Genomic DNA, 20,617 nt, shown 5'->3' with positions numbered 1-20,617 from the left:
CAAATTATGTAAGTGTTATGTTGTGAACAAATACTTCTTCTTACCAAATCTTTTTAATTCTCTGTCCTGGTGTGTGTTGTGTGTGTGTGTGTGTATATGTATATATATGTATATATGTGTGTGTATATATATGTGTGTGTGTGTAAATATAAATATCATGGAACCTCTTGCCTTACCAACCTGTATTCCTTGCCATGTTAATTTACTATTCCATATTTATGCTGTTCTACTTTTATTTACTGATCTTGATGGTACTGGTTGTTTGTAAGTCAAGTAAACTGGTGATCCAGTAAAGCTGCGAAGAACTGTAGTGAACAGTTTGGGATTTTACAGCCAGCAAAATGGCAAATGACAGTAACGGATTTTGTGAAGTGGATTAAGAGAAATAAGGCAGGAAATAGTATAGAGATATGATGAAACGTGCTATCACCACTGATAAATCTGCCAGAGCCTTGACCGCGTTCTCAGTCTCTGGAGCAGTACATTTCTGTTGCCTACAAGTGATCCACTCCTTGTTACTGCAGTCCTAACAGAAGACAAATATATTGTTCGTGTTGTGCTTACACACTGAATGTGTAAAAGAAAATGCCAATCTAAATAGCATTAAATGTAAATACCAGAGTGTAATGGATATGTGTGAGCTATTTGTATAATTGACGTAATATGTCCAGTTCTCTATGGAATTGGAAGTAGCGTTGAGAAATGCCTGCTTCTTTAGATAGTCCATCTTGGGACAGTGTCGATGTCTATTTTGCCTATGCTGGCTCTTTTCAAGTTAAACTTGCTTGTGTAAGACTTGAATCTCTTATGCATTTCAAAACAAAGAACTATGGAATGAAAAGCATTTTAGATACATGTCAAGCTTTTTAGAATTAAAATTACTAATGAAAATATAGAACAGCAAGGAGTTTAATGTGGCACTTTTTTGTTCATAAATGAGATTTTATTCATTAGTACTCAGACATTACAATTTTACACAGTTCCTAACATATGTACCAAAAATCTAATAAAGCCATGAATTGACATTCTTTTTCAAAATCATTCCAGTGAATTTCCAGTTTCACAGTCATAGGCAACACTTCCTTAAGAGGAAATCAGCTTCCAGTATTATTACATGTTGATAAGCTGTTAAATAAATCCCACCAATTCACAACTTAATGTCATACACAACCTACTCAAATTTTCAGTCTTTGAAAGCACATTGTGGCATTAAAAAATAACTGAAATCAGTAAGTGTTTTCTTCAGAGGACATTCTTAATTTCCTAATGTAGGAGCATATTATTATGTGGAGATATCATGCCATCTACCTATATTTTGTTGTGTCTTACATTAATAACCAGTATTAAGAGATCATGAATTGGAAAACTGCAGAAGCTGGAAGGATATGCCCTTGAGCAGATAACGTTTCATAGCATTCCCCACCAGTTCATGATACACACAGTCATGGATGATGCAAGTTTGTTTCTCATAATGTGGTGTATTGATCTTTTATATATTTACAGCAATATTTATACCTATGTAAAGTAATTTGCATATGAACCCCAACATGGCCCCTTTACAGAGAGTTTGCAAACCATTGCATTCCTGTGTATGTCTATAGAAGCCTTCAGTACAGCTTAGTCCTTCTTGTCAGGGTCACTACAAAAAGTGTCTTGGGAAGAGAAATGAATACCCAGGCATCTAATTATGCAGGAAACAATGCAAAATTAGAACAATTCTACTAGACAGTGTAATTCTTCTCCTTGCTTGATTAAAATTTGCACCTTTACAGAGTTGTTTATTACTTCATCTATTCAATTGTTAAAACAGCTCTTTTGAACATGCTATTTTATGTACTTTTTAAGATTGTGCTATTTCATAAGGAAAAGCAAAATGCTATTAAATGATTCAGAGCATAAATTAGTAGTTATAGAATGTGTCATTTTAACTTTAATGCAAAATAACACATTGTAAGAAATCAGAAATATTTTCAGTTTTGGTCAAGCTGAAATTATTTGAATAAAGTGTTTTTGTGTATTTTATTCTTGGTTCTTTAAATCATGTTGGTCCATAACTTGGTAGTACGGTCCATTTGTGAAGGATAAGTTCATCATTTTTTAATTAAAATAAAATTTGTAGTTCAAACATCATTAAATATCCAGTAAAATAAAAAGGTTGTTGCAAGAAAAGAAAACCAAGGGGCCAGCGCTGTGGCACAGTGGGTTAATGCCTTGGCCTGAAGCACAGGCATCCCATATGGACACCGGTTCAAGATCCGACTGCTCCACTTCCTATCCAGCTCTCTGTCATGGCCTGGGAAAGCAGTGGAAGATGGCCCAAGTCCTTGGCCCCTGCACCCACATGGGAGACCTGGAAGAAGCTCCTGGCTTCAGATTGGCACAGCTCCAGCCATTGCAGCCAATTGGGGAGTGAACCAGCGGATGAAAACTCACTCTCTCTCCCTCTCTCTCTCCCTCTCTCTCCCCTTCTCTCTCTGCCTCTCTTCTCCCTCTGTAATCCTGACTTTCAAATAAATAAATAAATCTGAAATGAAAGAAATGAAAACCAGAGCAATTTTGGTTTGGTAATCAATTTGTCACTATTTGACATTTTTGTCCTATTTTTATTTCTTAGTATGCAAATGATTGAACAAAAATTATTCTTTGCAAAGCTGTTAACTGACTTATTGTTAAAATTGAAAAAACATATAACTTCAATTATGTTAACATCCTTATCCATGGAAAACAAGATTCTTATAGATGATTAAAATTAAAGAATGATTGCCTTTCATTAAAAAAGTGTCCCTTTGAAGATATTTCTCATTTCTTTTTATTGTCTCTTTAAAGCTCACCACAGTAAACAAATCTAAAAGCTGTGACATCCATTTTGTCTTTTATTTTTCTTAGAAATTTTATTATCTTTGTTAAATTTCAATTGTTTGTAAATCTGCTTTTATTAGTGGTATGTAAAAAGGCTTTGCAATTTCTATATTGCTATACATAGTTTATTACTATTATAATTTTCTGCATAAATCAAGTCCTGTGTATTTTTCATGAAGTATTTTTCTTTATCTTTCTCTTCATTCAGGTCTTGTAATCATTGCTTTATGTTTTTTACCATGCCTTTCATTTTTTATTCTCCTCTTTATTAATTTTCCTTTGGTTTCCCAGCTATGTAGCACACACAGGTGATCTAAAAATCATGAAATATCTTATGTTCCTTTTTTAAGGTTTGATTAAAATATGAGCAGTTCAGAGACAGTTTTTTTTTCTATTGATGTTTTTTCCCATTTTTGGTAGATTCCAATTTTGAAAATAATCCATTAAAATTATGTGAACTTTTAAAAAAATAATTAGATGGCCGGCACCTCAGCTTACTGGGCTAATCCTCTACCTGTGGCGCCGGCACTCTGGCTGCAAGTTGGGGTTCTAGTTGGCGCAGCGCCCCAGCCGTGGCGGCCATTTGTGGGGTGAACCAACGGAAGGAAGACCCTTCTCTCTGTCTGTCTCTCTCACTGTCTAACTCTGCCTGTTAAAAAAAAAAATAGAAATTTAAATTCCATGGGCTTTTTTTGTATAATTTTTCATGCATGAAATGTGAACAAACTACATCACCAGAGCTCATAAAATAGTGTTCAAGTAAGGATTTAATAATAGCAGTTGACAGTTCTTTTGCTATAGGGGACACATGGTAATGACTGGAGATGCTCCAGCGACAGAGAAGCTGACGTGGAGGAGTTACACTTACAGGAGATTCCAAGTGGCTGCTCAGAAAAGATTTCGCTTAAGATAAATAAACGATCATTCTATTGAGTCTACGGGAGACTCTCACAGTTGAATAATGTTGGGGAAATGCTGTAAAACTACAGAATATCAAGTACATTTTCTGTTAATATAGTACAGAAAACACATTAATATTTGAAATTTCTTTATGTGAATTATGCTGGTACTGTATACATAACTTTTTTTCTGTTAAATTTTTGTAGGAATAGCCAAAATCTTAGTCTTCTTAGAAATACTGAAGTAGTAACTTCAGCAAATCTTGTAGTTTAGCAAATGCTGTTATGGATTAAATCACATTTTCAGGGTTCCTATCTTTAGTATTGTCCTCAAGAAGATGATGCTGTTTTTCTGTAGGTATTAATCCATTGTTCTAATTCCCTCTCATGTAAAGGCAAATAGATTCAGAGCAGTCTTTTGTGTATACATTTAGTGATAGATTTTCTCATTCTAAATATTTTTATTTAATTTCAGTTATTAGTATTTTATTCAGTAGTTAGTGAACGATCATAAAGCCTCCTGATAAATGACTGTTCTGGATGGTGATGGTTGAAAATACACAGGAACTGCATTGTTAGGTACCAGAGTTGCAAGCTAAGTTGTCACATTCAGCATCATTTATTGAGATAAGGTTTTCAGTTGTCATAAGCTTTGTTTTAATATCATGCCTGAGATCATGATCAAACAAACTAATTTTCTAAAAGGGCTCTACTATTGTTAATGTACAGCTAACTCATTCTGTTGATATGGCATTATTTCTGCAAATCGTATTTATTCAAGGACAAATTAATGAGCAATTTAAGTAATCATAGAATAACAAGCAATAAATACAGAATAAGAAATGTTCATCATTTGGCCTAGTGTTGATTTTTGCTGCTTCTCAAAGCAGCATTAGAAAGATCCTTTTAAAACAAATTTTGGTTTTACATATTGTGATAGAGATTATCATTATTTTTAACTTTCTATTTCATGCATTTATACACACTTAATAATTAGACAAGCTGTAGGGTAACCAGATATTTAAATATAGGTGCATAGAAGTGCACACTTAATTTGGAAACCAAACAGGTACTAACTTTTAGGCCAAACATCATCTTCCAGTGACTATTCTAGTTGACTCTCCATTTCAGTGAACTTTCTAAGGGATTAATAGCCAGATAAATTCATGGAATATATTCTGGGTAATTAATTTTTGAAGATACTTAGAATTCAGTCACAACTTGAATCTGATCTCATGGTTTAAGCTCTTTATATTTTCTTCAGCTCAATGTTTTCAGCAACAATTCAAATGGCTTAATACACATTTTGGCACTGATTTAAGTAAACCATGATTCCCTCTCCTATCAATAAAAATTCTATATCCTGGCCGGTGCCGTGCCTCACTAGGCTAATCCTCCACCTGCGGCGCTGGCACACGGGGTTCTAGTCCTGGTCGGGGTGCCAGATTCTGTCCCGGTTGCTCCTCTTCCAGTCCAGCTCTCTGCTGTGGCCCCGGAAGGCAGTAGAGGATGGCCCAAGTGCTTGGGCCCTGTTTCTGCATGGGAGACCAGGAGGAAGCACCTGGCTCCTTGCTTCGGTTCAGATCGGCACAGCGCTGGCCGTAGCAGCCATTTGGGGGGTGAACCAACGGAAGGAAGACCTTTCTTTCTCTTTCTTTTTCTCTCTCTCTCTCTCTTTCTCTCTCTCTCTCTCTCTCTCAACTCTGCCTCTCAAAAAAATAAATAAAAAAATTCTATATCCCTTAATAATATTAATGGCAGAAAAGCAAACTTAGAACAAAACATTTGTTTTTGTTTACATGAAGTGTGGCAGTCATTTTAAATGGAAATAGAGCTAATAACTATGGGTATCTGTTATATTAATTTAAAATTAGTAATGCTGTCTTCTGTTGTGTGAAAGCCCTATGAAGCAAATTAAAATGACTCATGAGCACTGAAATATGTCTACATATAGTTGAAAAAAATAAGTTCATTTAAATTCCAAATAATGCCATTCATTTCAGAGAGTTGAAACATCTAGGTTCTAGATAAAATCAGTCTGTGAAGGGATAACTAAATTCTGAAGGCGTGTTACATCATGAGTCTTCTGATTCCATGTCAGCACCAGGCAGTGCAAAATGAAACCAGCCACTCAGTGTTGTGTACACGTGTCTGAATCCACCTTATTTGTCAAAAGAGTTGAGCGGATGTCATACACATGACATGCACCAAAATGTGATGCCTGCTAAACTAAAGCTTCCCTTCCCTACCAGACCATTTCTAAAGTGTTCTGCAGATACACATACATGAAAAAAATAAATTATGTTTACAGCAATATTACATACCATGATAATACAATTGTATAGACCTCAGTGAAGCAAACTTGGGAGACGAGATTTTGGTCTTGGAATGTATTGACTAATTCTATTATTTATAAATCCCCTTATTAGCCAGAGGAATAATAATACATTTTAAAAAGAGTTTAGCTGTGCAGGTGTGCATGTGTGGGCATGTGAGAATGTACCTGTGTGGATAAGTGTTTAATTTCAATGTCTGTACAGCATGTAAGACTCAGAATTGTTGAGGCTTTCTTTTGGGTATCACTACTGTATTATACCACTTAAAATAGTTCCAAGAATATAGATGACACTAAATGTACTTATTATTAATATGTACATTCATTGTAATACATTGCTCTCTTGTATTTTCATCTCATTTTGAGTATGAAAAAGATGAAAAATTGTGATTCCAGTTTTGTTAGGACAATTTTTTTGAGGTTTAAGTAATTTTTGCATTTCACTGGATTATGTATGGGTGTGTCTTTCATTTTATGTCAGTGTGTCTCAAATTCCCTATGTGTAGCAAATTTTTCTTAATGTCTTTTAAAAACATTTTCTAAGTTTGCTCTTAAGTCCCTTCTTTTTTCTATTGCACTGATACTAAACTTTAAAATTTTTTAATTTTAATGAGTTTTTAACAGATTCATTGTGATTTGCAGATGCAATTCAAAGAACATAATTATATCCCCTTCCTCCCTCTTTTTCTTTTCTTTTTTTCTTTTAGTTTTTAAGATGACATATTTTAGAATTACATTGTAGTAAAAAGGCTTAATAGCTAATCAAATAAGAAGTTTAGCAAGTAAAAAGCAAAAAGACGGTGGTTCAGTGGGGATATAGACAATGTCTAAACAATAATTGAATAGAAAAATTACCATTTTTCCATACAATAACCCCAGCTCATTAAAACTACAGTAGTATAACATTCTTAACCAATGATATCACAAAGGGATAAAACAATTTTACAAAATTGTGTTTGCACCAGTACTAAAATACACAGACATTTGTTTTTCTTTTCTTTTTTTTAATTTTAGCTCCCCTGTACAAGGCAGAGAACATGTGGTATTTGTTTTTCTGTGTCTGGGTTAATTACTCAACATGATGTCCTTCGGTTGTATCCATTTTGCTTCAAATGGTAGAATTTCATTCTTTTATACAGCTGCATAATATTCCATTGTGTATATATACCACATTTTGTTTATCTGTGCATCTTATGTTGGATTCTCTGGTTGGTTCCAAATTTTGGCTATTGTGAACAGTGCTGCCATAAACATGGTGATACAAGTATCTCTTGGATACATTGTGTTCAAGTGTTTTGGGTACATACCCAGCAGTGGGATTGCTGGATCACATTGCAAGTCTATTTCTTTTTTTTTTTTTTTTTTTTAACTTTTATTTAATGAATATAAATTTCCAAAGTACAGCTTATGGATTACAATGTCTTGCCCCCCATAACGTCCCTCCCACCCGCAACCCTCCCCTTTCCCACTCCCTTTCCCCTTCCATTCACATCAAGATTCATTTTCGATTCTCTTTATATACAGAAGATCAGTTTAGCATACATTAAGTAAAGATTTCAACAGTTTGCTCCCACACAGAAACATAAAGTGAAAAATACTATTTGAGTACTAGTTATAGCATTAAATCTCAATGTACAGCCCACTAAGGACAAAGATCCTACATGAGGAGTAAGTACACAGTGACTCCTGTTGTTGACTTAACAAATTGACACTCTTGTTTATGGCATCAGTAATCACCCTAGGCTCTTGTCATGAGTTTCCAAGGCTATGGAAGCCCCCTGAGTTCACTGACTCTGATAATATTTAGACAAGGCCATGGTCAAAGTGGAAGTTCTCTCCTCCCTTCAGAGAAAGGTACCTCCTTCTTTGATGACCCGTTCTTTCCACTGGGATCTCACTCGTGGAGATCTTTCATTTTTTTTTTCCCCAGAGTGTCTTGGCTTTCCATGCCTGAAATACTCTCATGGGCTTTTCAGCTGGATCCGCATGCCTTAAGGGCTGATTCTGAGGCCAGAGTGCTGTTTAGGACATCTGCCATTCTATGGGTCTGCTGTGTATCTCACTTCCCATGTTGGATCATTCTTTCCCTTTTTGATTCTATCAGCTAGTATTTGCAGACACTATTCTTGTTTATGTGATCCCTTTGGTTCTTAGTCCTATCATTATGATCAATTGTGCACAGAAATTGATCACTGGGACTAGTGAGATGGCATTGGTACATGCCACCTTGATGGGATTGAATTGGAATCCCCTGGTATGTTTCTAACTCTACCGTTTGAGGTAAGTCAGCTTGAGCATGTCCCGAATTGCACATCTCTTCTAATGAAGAACTGGATTAAGGATTCCTCTGGGTTGCCTTTAGAAATCTCTCTTTTTTTTAAATAATAGGTAAAATCCAACAATTTTATGTAGTACAAGCAAGTGGTATTTATCCCACTTAAGCAAGGCTGTCAGCATTTTAAAAAATCAATAAATTGGACATACTACACAAACTGCAAAAATGTTAAATGGTTACATCAACTTTTGTAAAAGATATTTGGCATAAAAAAACTGAGCAAACAAGAAACAGAAGAGAAATTCCTCATCTAGATAAAGAATATCTACCAAAACCAACTTTAATAGTGAAATTGGACAGTTTTCCCTCAAGTTGGGGAAAGGGGGGAAGTGTCTTTTTCTCACCACTACTTTTCAATATTATGGTGGAATTACTAGACAGTGCAGTAACACAAAGAAAGGATACAAAATGCATACATATTGGGAAGGAAGACATAAAACTGCTAGCAAATGTCATTATTGCATGTATAGAAAATTCAAAAGTACATCATAAGTACCCCTGGAACAATGTTAGTGTAGCAAAGTGGCGAATTACATGTACAATTTAATTGTTGTTCCATGTATGGGTAAGAGCTAGGATTTGAAATTTAAAAACAAAATTAAGCATCATTTAAAATTGCATCAGATTAAAAAGCAAATCCCAATCGGTGTCTTTTAACTGGACAGTTCAGGCCATTAACGTTCAATGTGACTAATGAAAAGTGGTAACTTTGCCCTGCCATTTGCCAAAGATAAGTTCTAATATATGCTTTGAATTCCCTGTGATCTTTTGCTGTGAGGTTTCCTTCCTTTATCTTCTTTCATACTGATGACCGTGTTTCTGTGTTTCTGTGTGTAACACATCTTTAAGCATCTGTTGCAGGGCTGGACGAGTGGCAACAAATTCTTTCAATTTCTGTTTGTTATGAAACGTCTTTATTTCACCTTCATTCACAAATGATAGCTTTGCAGGATATAATATTCTGGGCTGGCAGTTTTTCTCTCTTAGTACCTGGGCTATATCTCGCCATTCCCTTCTAGCTTGTAGAGTTTCTGATGAGAAGTCAGCAGTGAGTCTGATTGGCGATCCTCTGAAAGTAATCTGACGTTTCTCTCTTGCACATTTTAGGATCTTTTCTTTATGTTTCACTGTGGAGAGTTTAATTACAACGTGTCGTGGTGAGGATCTCTTTTGGTCGTGTTTATTAGGGGTTCTGTGAGCTTCCTGTACTAGGATTTCTCCGTCCTTCTCCAAACCTGGGAAATTTTCTGCTAATATCTCACTAAAAAGGCCTTCTAATCCTTTCTCCCTCTCCATGCCTTCAGGAACTCCTAGAACCCGAATGTTGGTTTTTTTAATAGTATCCTGAAGATTCCTGACAATATGTTTTAGATTTCTAATTTCCTCTTCTTTTCTTTGATCTGACTGTATCCTTTCCTGTTCTCTCTCTTCTAAGTCCGATATTCTCTCTTCTGCTTCACCCATTCTGTTTGTAAGGCTCTCTATTGTGTTTTTCATTTGATCTATTGAATTCTTCACTTCAGTCACTATCACAGTTTCCTGTTGTACTAATTGTTTCGTTTCATTTTGATTCCTCCTTAATATTTCATTTTCACGAGAGAGATTTTCTATCTTGTCCATTAAGGCTTTATGTAGTTCAAGAATTTGTTTTTGAGAACTTCTTAATGTTCTTATCAATTTTTTGAGATCTGCTTCTTGCATTTCTTCTATGTCATCATCTTCATAATCTTGAATTGGGGTGTCTTTTTCATTTGAGGGCGTCATGGTGACTTCCTTGTTTTTATTACCTTGGTTTTTGCATTTGTTATTTGGCATATTGGAGATATTTGGTTTCTTCACTGTGGTGCTTTTTCTTGTTATACTATGACTCTAGATTAAGTGGACTATCTGTTTTTGATGGAGCCTTAGGGCTTGAGATGGGTGTGGCCTGAGAGCTCTGTTTGGTGTGCCAAAGGTGACACTCCCAGGTTAGGAGTGGTAAATCTCTCTTTCTCTCTCTTTCTTTTTTTGATTCAAAAGGGAAGTAATTCCGCACAGCTGAACGAAGTTGGAGGTAGTTAGCAGGCAAATGATATACCCACAGGAGCCAGAGATCGGAAGCTCTTTCCCAAGGACCACACAGGGAATCTGTTTGGCCCTCAGAGTGGGTTCAAATTCTCCTTCAGTCTCCCACTGGGTTGCCAAAGTTACGGAATTGTAGCGTCTCTGGAGAGTACTCAGGTGAATTCCGTGAGTTCTCTCCCCTACCGTCTCTTTTTTCACAGTCTCAGTTCAGTAGCACCACAAATTTACTAGGTCCTAATCTCCTGTTAATTCGCCCCGCCCAGAGTCAGGGTTTTCTGCTAGGCTCAGGGCCGGTGCAGACCTGAGGTCGCTCTGCTTATGACGTATGTCCAAGATGGCGCCTGCTCTTTGTCTTGTTGGCCCTTGAGAGGTGAGCAGAGAGAGAGAAACCCGTGTCCGCAAGTCTATTTCTAGTTTTTAACACACCTCCACACTGTTTTCCACAGTGCCTGAACTAATAGACATTCCTACTAGCAGTGTGTAAGTATTCTCCTTTCTGCACATACTCAACAGCATTTGTTGCTCTCTCTGTTTTGGATTTTATCCATAGTTTATAAGTGTACCCCTTTCTCCACATACTTGCCAGCATTTGTTCATCTCTGTGTTTTGAATTTTACCCATCTGACAGAGATTTGTTCATATCTCATTGTGGTTTTGGTTTATTTCCCTGATGGCTAGTGATGTTAAGCATTTTTTCATAAGTTGGCGATTTGTATTTCTTCTTTCGATAACTGTCTATTGAAGTCCTTTTCCCATTTCTCAGCTGCATTGGGTTTTGTTGTTATTGTTGAGCTTTTATAAGTTGCTGATATATTTGTGGTGTTAATCCTTTGTCAAATAGGTGGTTTGCAAATATTTTTTTCCATTCTGTTGGATGTCTTTTCACTCTATCATTTCCTTTGCAATGCAAAAGCTTCTGAGTTTGATATGATCCAATTTGTTTTGTTTTGCTTTTGCTGAGTATGCTTTGGGAATCTTGTCCAAGAAGTCACCTCCACACCACATGTCATGGAATGTTTCCCCTGCATTCTCTTCCTACAGCTTCATAGTCTCAGGTCTTAAATTTAGGTCTTTGATCAAGTTAATTTTTGTATGTAGTGAGAGGTATGGATCTAATTTCATTTTTCTTTTTTTTTTTAAATTTATTTGACAGATAGACAGTGAGAAAAAAGAGACAGAGAAGGAAGGTCTTCCCTCCGTTGGCCAAATGGCCAAATGGCCCTCCGTCCCCCAAAATGGCCACTGTGGCTGGAGCTACGCTGATCTGAATCCAGGAGCCAAGTGCTTCCTCTTGGTCACCTATGCAGGTGCAGGGGCCCAAGCAGTTGGGCCATCCTCCACTACCTTCCTGGGCCACAGCAGAGAGCTGGACTGGAAGAGGAGCAGCCGGGACTAGAACCCAGTGCCCATATGGGATGCCAGCACCACAGGTGGAGGATTAACCAAGTGAGCCATGGCGCCGGTCCCCTAATTTCATTTTTCTACATATATACATCCAGTTTAGCCACTACCATTTGTTGAAGAGGTTATCCTTCCTCTGCTATATGATCTGAGCACTTTTGTCAAAAACCAGTTTTCTATATGTGCATAGATTAATTTCTGTACTTTCCATTCTGTTCCATTGAACCATGTATTGGCTTTTATGCTAATACCAAGTTGTTTTAATTAATGTAGCTTAGGAAGTATGAAATCAGATACTGTGATGCCTCAGTTTGGTTATTCACTGGTGATTCCTTGTGAATGATTGTGCCATTTTATTCCTATAATATCCATTGACATCACTTTAGAAATGTAATCATATATTCACATTTGAGATTGCATATTGAGAGGAAGAGGTTTGGGATTTTTATACAGAACATGTGAGTTCTGATCAGTTGTGCATTTAATTGATTTGAGCCCGGAAAAAGTACAATCTGTGATTTTATCCCACATAATTACAGTGATACGCATGATCATTTGGAATTACTTTGAAAAATAACAGGTAGGCAAATATTATATGGTGTTTTACAACATATAATACTTAATATTTCCAAAGGCTTATAATCTACCAATCCTTTTATGTATATTTCATTTAGTCTCTTTAGGAGTCTTGCAAGATAATTATCTACCTGAAATAGTCTCACTGAGTCAGACATTTGTGCATTTCCCTAGAGATTCTGTTACTAAAAGTAAAACTTTCCACTAGCAATCTACAGTTCATTTACTTCTATTTCCATAACTTCTTTTTGCATTCAGTGGCAAGTACTAGATTCACCCAGCCACTAAAGCGCTATTTCTCATCTATGCTCACATAAAGTGCTTTCTGCAAAACCAAATTAAATAACTTTGTAGTGTTCTCATACTTCTCACCATTTTGTTTAGAATCATTTGTTTTTAGAGTTCAGAGCCTAATACCTTTTTGGATGACAAATCTATATTTAAGCCTAGCTAAAGGGATATTTCCAAGTAAGTAAGTACTAGAAGTTTTGAAATCACTATTATTATCCTTTCCTTAATTAATGTACTTGAAATTATTGTTATTCAGTTGACAATATTATTTACTCCTGCAGCCCTTTCGATCCTGCAGTCCATAATCAATTTAGTCTTGCTGCTGTGACAGTTAGGGATGTAAGGGAGCAGTCTGACAAGTATTGATTCGTTATAATAGTAGTAAACAACAAGTCAATTGCAGTTCAAGTTACAGTTTCTTCAGCATGAGCCTTACTTTCAAAGAAAAAAAAAATATGCATGTCAAGGTGTGTGTGCACATGCACATTGTTCTTTTTTCTAGTTAGTAAGTGGAGAGTATTGTCATTTATTTTTTAAGTCTTAAAGTCCATTGCCAAAATTGTCCAGGTTGGTTTTAAATGTTTGAAATATTATCCAGTGAATACACTAAAAATAATTTCAACTGGAAATGCAGAAGAAACACAGCAACATAATCTTAAAAATAACTTTTCAGGAGGCAGGACTTGTGGCACAGCAGATGTAGTTGTCACTTGAGACATCGGCAGTGTGTATCTGAGTGAGTGTGTTGAGTCCTGGCTCTGCTTCTAATCAGGCTTTTTGCTAATGCACCTTGGAAGAAGAGGGTGGTGGTATAAGTACTTGGATTCCTGTCATTTCTACCTGTCCCAGCCCTGATTGTTTCAGGCACTTGCGGAATAAACCTGAATATGAAGGATCTCTCTCTCTCCTCTCTCCTCTCCCTCCTCTCACTCCTCTCTCTCTCCTCTCTCCCCTCTCTCTCCTTTCTTCTCTCCTCTCTCCTCTCCTCTCTCTCTCCTCTCTCCCCCCGTCTCTCTCTCTTTCTATGTCTCTGTTCTTCAGACAACTAAATATTTTAAAAATATTACATTATTGGAATATCCTAAAGCTCATATCTTTCCTTGCACTTTTTTAGTCTTTTGATAGAGATCACAACATCAGCATTCCCTTTTAAAGGGTTCAGAATTTGGTAGGGCATGAAGGTAACAGAATTTGGAAAGTTTGAAAGACATCCCTCTGGAGAGGGATAGGGGGATGAAAGTACAAGCCACTGCTGAGTCAAAAGTCAGTGTTCCACTTCTCATTCTCATTCTGGGCACATCCCAGGACCAAAGAGAAAAAAAAATCCCGGGATCTAAATAAAATCTTGAGGAAAGGACTTAGTTTTTTCCAATATCAGCAACATTCAAGTTCACACAAAGCCTAAGAATGTTAGCTAAGTGCAATGTACTGTGAAAAAACAAAAACAAAAACAAACAAAAAAACAACAAAAACAACCTTGTAACAGACTTCAAGAGCAAAGCATGGAAGAAGGTAACTTTAGACTTCCCCAGAGACTTCCAGATGTCTGGGCACCCAAAACTTGTAGTTAGAGATTGAATGAATAGAAAATTGACCTCAGTTATTCACTAGGGGAAACATCCATGGCCTTTTGTATCTTAGATGAATTGAGGTGTAGGGGGTTATGAAGGTACTAGATAGTGTCTTGAAACCTACAAGACCATGACCATCCAAATGTGTCTGTCCCAAGTGGTTGGGATACTATTTGCAAACAGTGATTGTCCAGTGATAGAAGGGAAAGGGTGAGACACACTTTGGAGTCTTGTATAATCATTTCTTATACATGGGATGTGGTATGACTAGGAAAGATATTGACTGCTTTTTTTGGCTCATAAAGATTTACCAGTAAACTTGATAATTTTAATGCTGTTTTTCAGTGATTTTTCTGAATATTTGAACAGAGAGAAAAACAAAGCAGCTTGATGTTTTTACTTCTCCATCAAGCACTCTCCCTTTTAGGTAGCATTATGTTTTACAACTGAACTTAGGAAATAAGAGCCACATGGCCATGATCTTTCTTTAGAGAATATATACAAAAATAAGAGATGCTATCGGTTATTCCAAAAGCATCCACAGTGTAATTGGAGAGATGGTATAACATGGGACAAAATAGCTATAGTTTCTACATTTTATACAAATTAATATCAACACCATTTTAATATGAATCCAGCAAATTTTAACTAACTCAGAATTTTCCATTGAGCAAACTGAGGAAACATCTTCATTTCAACTATATACTTGAAGTACATCTATATTATAGAATCTGCACAGGAAGAATTTTGCTTAAATGCAGCTGTCATAAGGAGTAAAGGCATAATTTGTATAAAGTTAGGGTGATACAAGCTGTTTAAGGAAGAAAAAATTATTTGGCATTGTGGAACTTTGTAAATAATGCAGGTTGTTTGCTCCTGGAAAACTGTTGATTAATTACATAGAAGATAGCACATGAAATGGATGGAAAAGTGAAAAATTTATAAAGTCTTTATTGAGATATTCCATGTACATTTATGGAGGGCACTTTTTTTTTCCAATGGAAGGGAAGCAGTAATTGATGAGCCACCTGCTATAGATAGATGGCCAGTAGCAAACAGGCTACCCTAGTATGTATAGATGTGAATGCATGTTTGTATATATGTGTATACATACTGTATGGAAAGTTAGAACAGTTTTTCGAGTACAAAATATGCTTTAACTTTAAAGAGATTTTTGTATGTCCTTGGACTGTTAAAGCAAGCAGTAAATATTTTTAACATTTAACGTATTTTATGCAAAATTCATTTAAATTTTTGTGAGTCTTTTTTTAAAGAGTTTTGCAAAGGTTTTCTCCCACATGGATACTTTAAACTGTAGATTAGCTCCCAGACAAGGGAAATGCTTTAGTCCTTTTGTGCCACTATTATGGAATTCTACACACTGGATAAGTTGTAATGAATACAAATTGATTGGATCAGTTGTGTTAACTGGGAACTGTAATAGGTTTGGTGTTTGTCAAGGGCCCAATCTCAGATCCCAATATGACACCTTGCAAACTCATTGCTTGTGTTGGAGGAACATTCTGCACATGGCACAAAAGTATAAGAGCCAGGAGAGAAAGAGAGACTGAATTGGTCTTTTAATAGTAATGGTAAGCCCACACATGAGGAAGGAGCCCTCAGAGCCCGTTACCTCTGAATGGTCCCACCCCTCCACATTGTTAACAATAGTCATAAATTTCAATGTGAGTGTTGGAGGAGGTGGCCATCTGAATCACAGATCAAACATCTTGCTGTCTTTAGCTTCTTGGTGGCTATACTTGGTAGATTTCTGACGTTGATGTAAACCACCTATTAATTTATCTGCATTTTTTCCCCCATGTAATAATGCATAAGGTCCTATATTTTGATTTCTTGACCACCTAGTGAAAATTATGCTATGTGCTATATAAATATAGGATATGTACAGTAAATATTAAGTGTTTGTTGCAAAATTTTATTAAAATAGGGGTTTCTTGAAATCAGGAATTTTTTGGGGGGTTTCTGTTCTGCATTTTCTCTCTGAGTTCCCTACTCATATTTGCACTGTCTTAGTGGGCAGAAAGGTCATATCATTATTCTGGATAGATGTTAATTATGAGTAGCTGCTTCTAGGTATCTGAAGGTCCCATATAGTCGCCTGCTTAGTTGATTATAACCCTGCTTCCTTTCTTACATCCCACAGTCTCTGATGTAGCCTTTTTCTATCCGCTGAACTCCTTGTGGGAGGAGGGGGTGACGGGCAAGTCAGCCTGCACTGTCAGCTAACTTTGGCTGCACTCTCCCGAGTGGGAAGCTCAGGGTTTCCTGGCAGGTAGGGTGCATCTGTAGATGTTCTCCCTCATCATGGGTTTCAGTACATGTATGTATGGATTCCACTGCCTTTCTAATATTTATGGAGTTACTGTTCATCATACTACAGTCAGGGGCTGGTACTCAGACCAGCCCTTATATACTATGGATTAGACTAAAAGGAAGCCCTGTTCTCCCCAGCCTTGCCTGGGTGGCGGGTAATGGGGGTGGAGGTAGGCAGGGAGAAGAGGGAATAAAATATAAACTCATGACGCTGAAACTCTGCATAAACTTTGTTCTGTTTTTCTCTTTCCCACCCGCGTCTCACCCCCTCAGCACACGTTATTGCTCAGCAGCATACTCGAGGTAGGTGGATCTTTTGAAATGGCTGTTTTTATTTCTAATGTTTCACATAAGGATGGCCACTAGGAAGAAATAAATTCTTGTGTGAGGTCATTAAACTGATTGATAAATAGCTTGCATATTATTTTTCAGACAATCATGCAAGTCTCCAGTTCATGAGACTCTTTTGAAATTCAAAACTAATTATCCTTCACATAATGGAACTATTCTAGTGCCATTCTTCTAAACTCCCATAATTACCTTGTTCTCCCACTCAAGTGTACTTACCAAATAAATTCCAATTTTTTCTATGGCATAGAAGCAGATAGCCCTTTGTTTTCAGTAAGTTCTTTGTTTTTCTTTTTTTGCTTGTAATTGGATTATGAGTTAGATGTCAGAATGAAGAGACAAGAAGAGAAAGGATGTAATAGATAATCTTATTTAAAATGCACTTTTTACTTCATTGCTTTCTTGTTAATGAATCAAAACACCATAATTATTACTTTACCAGTTTTCTTTTTGTTGGATATCATTGCGTGTTCTCTAGAAGAGAGAAAAGTTAATAAAGATATTTTGATGCAGCGGTGCAAAGCTTAGACTTTGACCCTCTATGATGGTAGTTCTACACCCGTGGCATTATCAGGAGCACCCTAAAGGTGTGTGATGGCGCAGTTTACAGGGCTCTATCCCCAGAGTTTGTACTTCAGAAGGTCTGGAGTAGGGCCCAAGACTGTGATCTGCTGCCTCTGGTACAGTGCCACAAATTCAGAACTACTATTCTGAGAGACTACTACATAGAAGGGGCTCAAGTCATCTCTCAGATCATTGGCAACACATATAAATACCTGCATATAGGTTGCTGTGGGAATATATTACAAAATTTTGGCGTATTCCCAGAGGGATTGGAGACTCCAAATTGTTTGACTTCTCAATGGTTTTCTCTTAGTATTGTGCCTTTAAAGCCAAATATTTACAATTCAATTATATTTCCTGTTAATGTCTATAAGAACTGTGTCTCTGCCAAGTGGAAAATATTTGAAAATGAATCAGAATTGTTTGGTCAGAAATCAATTATTTTGCACTTGCTACTGAACTCAAATGACCAAATTAAAAATGTCCTTTAGAAGGAAAAGAACGTCATTAATTTCTCCTCAGAGGCAGTTGAGAAACTGTTAAGATAGTTTATGATAATCTAAGAAAGATAAATACAGTGAAGGCATAAAGGAAGTTTGCAAATAGCTCGATGAGATGTCGACATATTCTAACCAACTATTAGAATTGCATGTGCAATAGGTTAAGCTGCAGCTTTTGATGCCTGGATTACAAAGCAGAGTGCCTGGACTTCCTGCTCTTCCACTTTTCAGTCTAGCTTCCTAAGACACCTGGAGAAGCAGTGGATGATGGTCCAAGTGTTTTGGCCCCTGTTACCCAAATAGGAGATCAGGATGGAGTTCAAGGCTTCTGGCTTCATCTCGACCTACCCATGGCCATTGCAGCTCTTTGGGTAGTTGACCAGCAGGTTTGGAAGATCTCCCTTTCTCTCTGTTGTTCCACCTTTCAAATAGATAAATCTTTTAAAAATGTGGCTTTAAAAGAAATTACATAATCTGACTTTGTGCCGGCCTGCGGCACAATGAACTGGGTCTTCCTGAAACAGAGAGTGGGAATGCGGGGACAAGGACGCAAAGAATGGAGCCAAGACAAGTCCTGATCAAGGCTCGTTTATTGAATAAATGCAGTAGTATTTAAACATGACCAGTTGTTTACAAGGAGGAGCACAAAAGATTTACATATCAAAACGGCTCTTAAGGTTACAATAAAAACACTTAGGTGATAAATGAAGGTTACAGGTGTGACTGATTATTTGTATCATCTCTTGTGAAAGGTTTTGGTTCCTCCTGCCTCTTCCCGGAATCTCCCCTAGCCTAATTGTCTGTGCCGAGAAGTCTCCATTCATATGTTTAAAGTGTAAACAAAGGGAGTGACTACCTGTGGCTGCCCACATGACTTTAATCCGTGAGTTTAAGAGACAAAACACTTTACCTCTAGACTATTAGAGAATCATAAACAGGAATTGTTTTATTCTGTCTCTAGTATGAATTTTCATGTTCTGATCAAAGATGGCTTTGGTCAACATAGACATTTAGAACACTGTGGTTTGAATGCTACTTTTAAGCAATATCATGGTTGTTTAATTTGTAGATGAGTGTTTTCAACCCTGGGAACATAAGAAGTAATTATAAATGATACAGCAACAAAAATGCTTTTAAAGTTATGTGTAGGAAAGAGGATATATATATTTGGGGTATTGATAATGCATATGGAAACTTGACTTTAGAATATCTAACAGATTTGAACTCCAGTTTAAATATGTGTAAGTGGAGACAGACTTACTTAACCTTTGAAGGCAAGGTAAGGTAATTGTTTAATGTATAAATCATTTTATAAAATTAATTCCCTTTATAAAAAGGTTGATTCCAAGGATGATAGTGTTAATCAGAGGAACTAAAAAAAACAGGGATTATTTCTTATTAAGATAAACAAATTATTCTTAGTCAAAAAAGATAAAGTGCTAATTAAAAATAGATGATTTTTCACCGGGTTATTGAACAGTGGGATTGTTGAAGGATATTAAGTCATATTTATTTTTTTTTATTTGAGAGACAGGAGAGAGAAAGGGATGTGGAAAGGGAGAGAGATACCTTAACTACCATGCACTTCCCAAAGTCGTAGGTTATTTGTTATGCTTTCTAACTCTCCAACTAGAAAATTTCTTAAAACTGTATCAGGTATAATAAATCACATAATATGAATAACGAAAGATGTCATGCACAAGATTTCCATTTTCAACAAATTATCCAAAAACTGTGGAAGGTATGTGGAACCCGGGGAAAATCCGTGAATGGCCACAACAGTGAGGCTGGGGCAGGGCGAGCTAAAAGCCAGGAACTCAGTCCAGATCCTTGTGTGTGGCTGGGATACAGCTGATAGAGCCACCACCTACTGCTTGCCATCATGGGCATTATCAGGAAGCTGGAACTGAGAGGAGAATTGGGCCTCAAACACAGTTAGTAGGACATAGATTATGGGATGCCAAAATTATCAACTTAAAAATTAGCCTGCTACAGATTTATTGGATTTCGTGTCTCACCTGTTATTTCCTTAACAGGGCCAGACCAAATGATTTTTGCAGGCATCTTATGGCCTAGAGGTCTGATGTTCCCCATCCCAGGTATATAACCTTCAGATCTCTTAAATGTGCACTCTAATTTTATTTTTTATTTATTTTTATTTTTTGACAGGCAGAGTTAGTGAGAGAGGGAGAGACAGAGAGAAAGGTCTTCCTTTTTCTGTTGGTTCACCCCCAAAGTGGCCGCTACGGCCGGCGGGCGCGCTGCACAGATGCAGATCTGAAGCCAGGAGCCAGATGCTTCCTCCTGGTCTCCCATCCGGGTGCAGGACCCAAGCACTTGGGCCATCCTCCACTGCCCTCCTGGGCCGCAGCAGAGAGCTGGACTGGAAGAGGAGCAACCGGGACAGAATCCGGCGCCCTGACCCGGACTAGAACCCGGGGTGCCGGCACCGCAGCCGGAGGATTAGCCTAGTGAGCCGTGGCGCCGGCTCTAATTTTACTTTTTAAATATTTTTGAGAAGGACATAGAAAAAATGAAGC

This window comes from Oryctolagus cuniculus, chromosome 14 (assembly GCF_964237555.1).
Source record: "Oryctolagus cuniculus chromosome 14, mOryCun1.1, whole genome shotgun sequence".
Classification (NCBI taxonomy): domain Eukaryota; kingdom Metazoa; phylum Chordata; class Mammalia; order Lagomorpha; family Leporidae; genus Oryctolagus; species Oryctolagus cuniculus.
Note: the sequence above shows the minus strand (reverse complement) of the source record.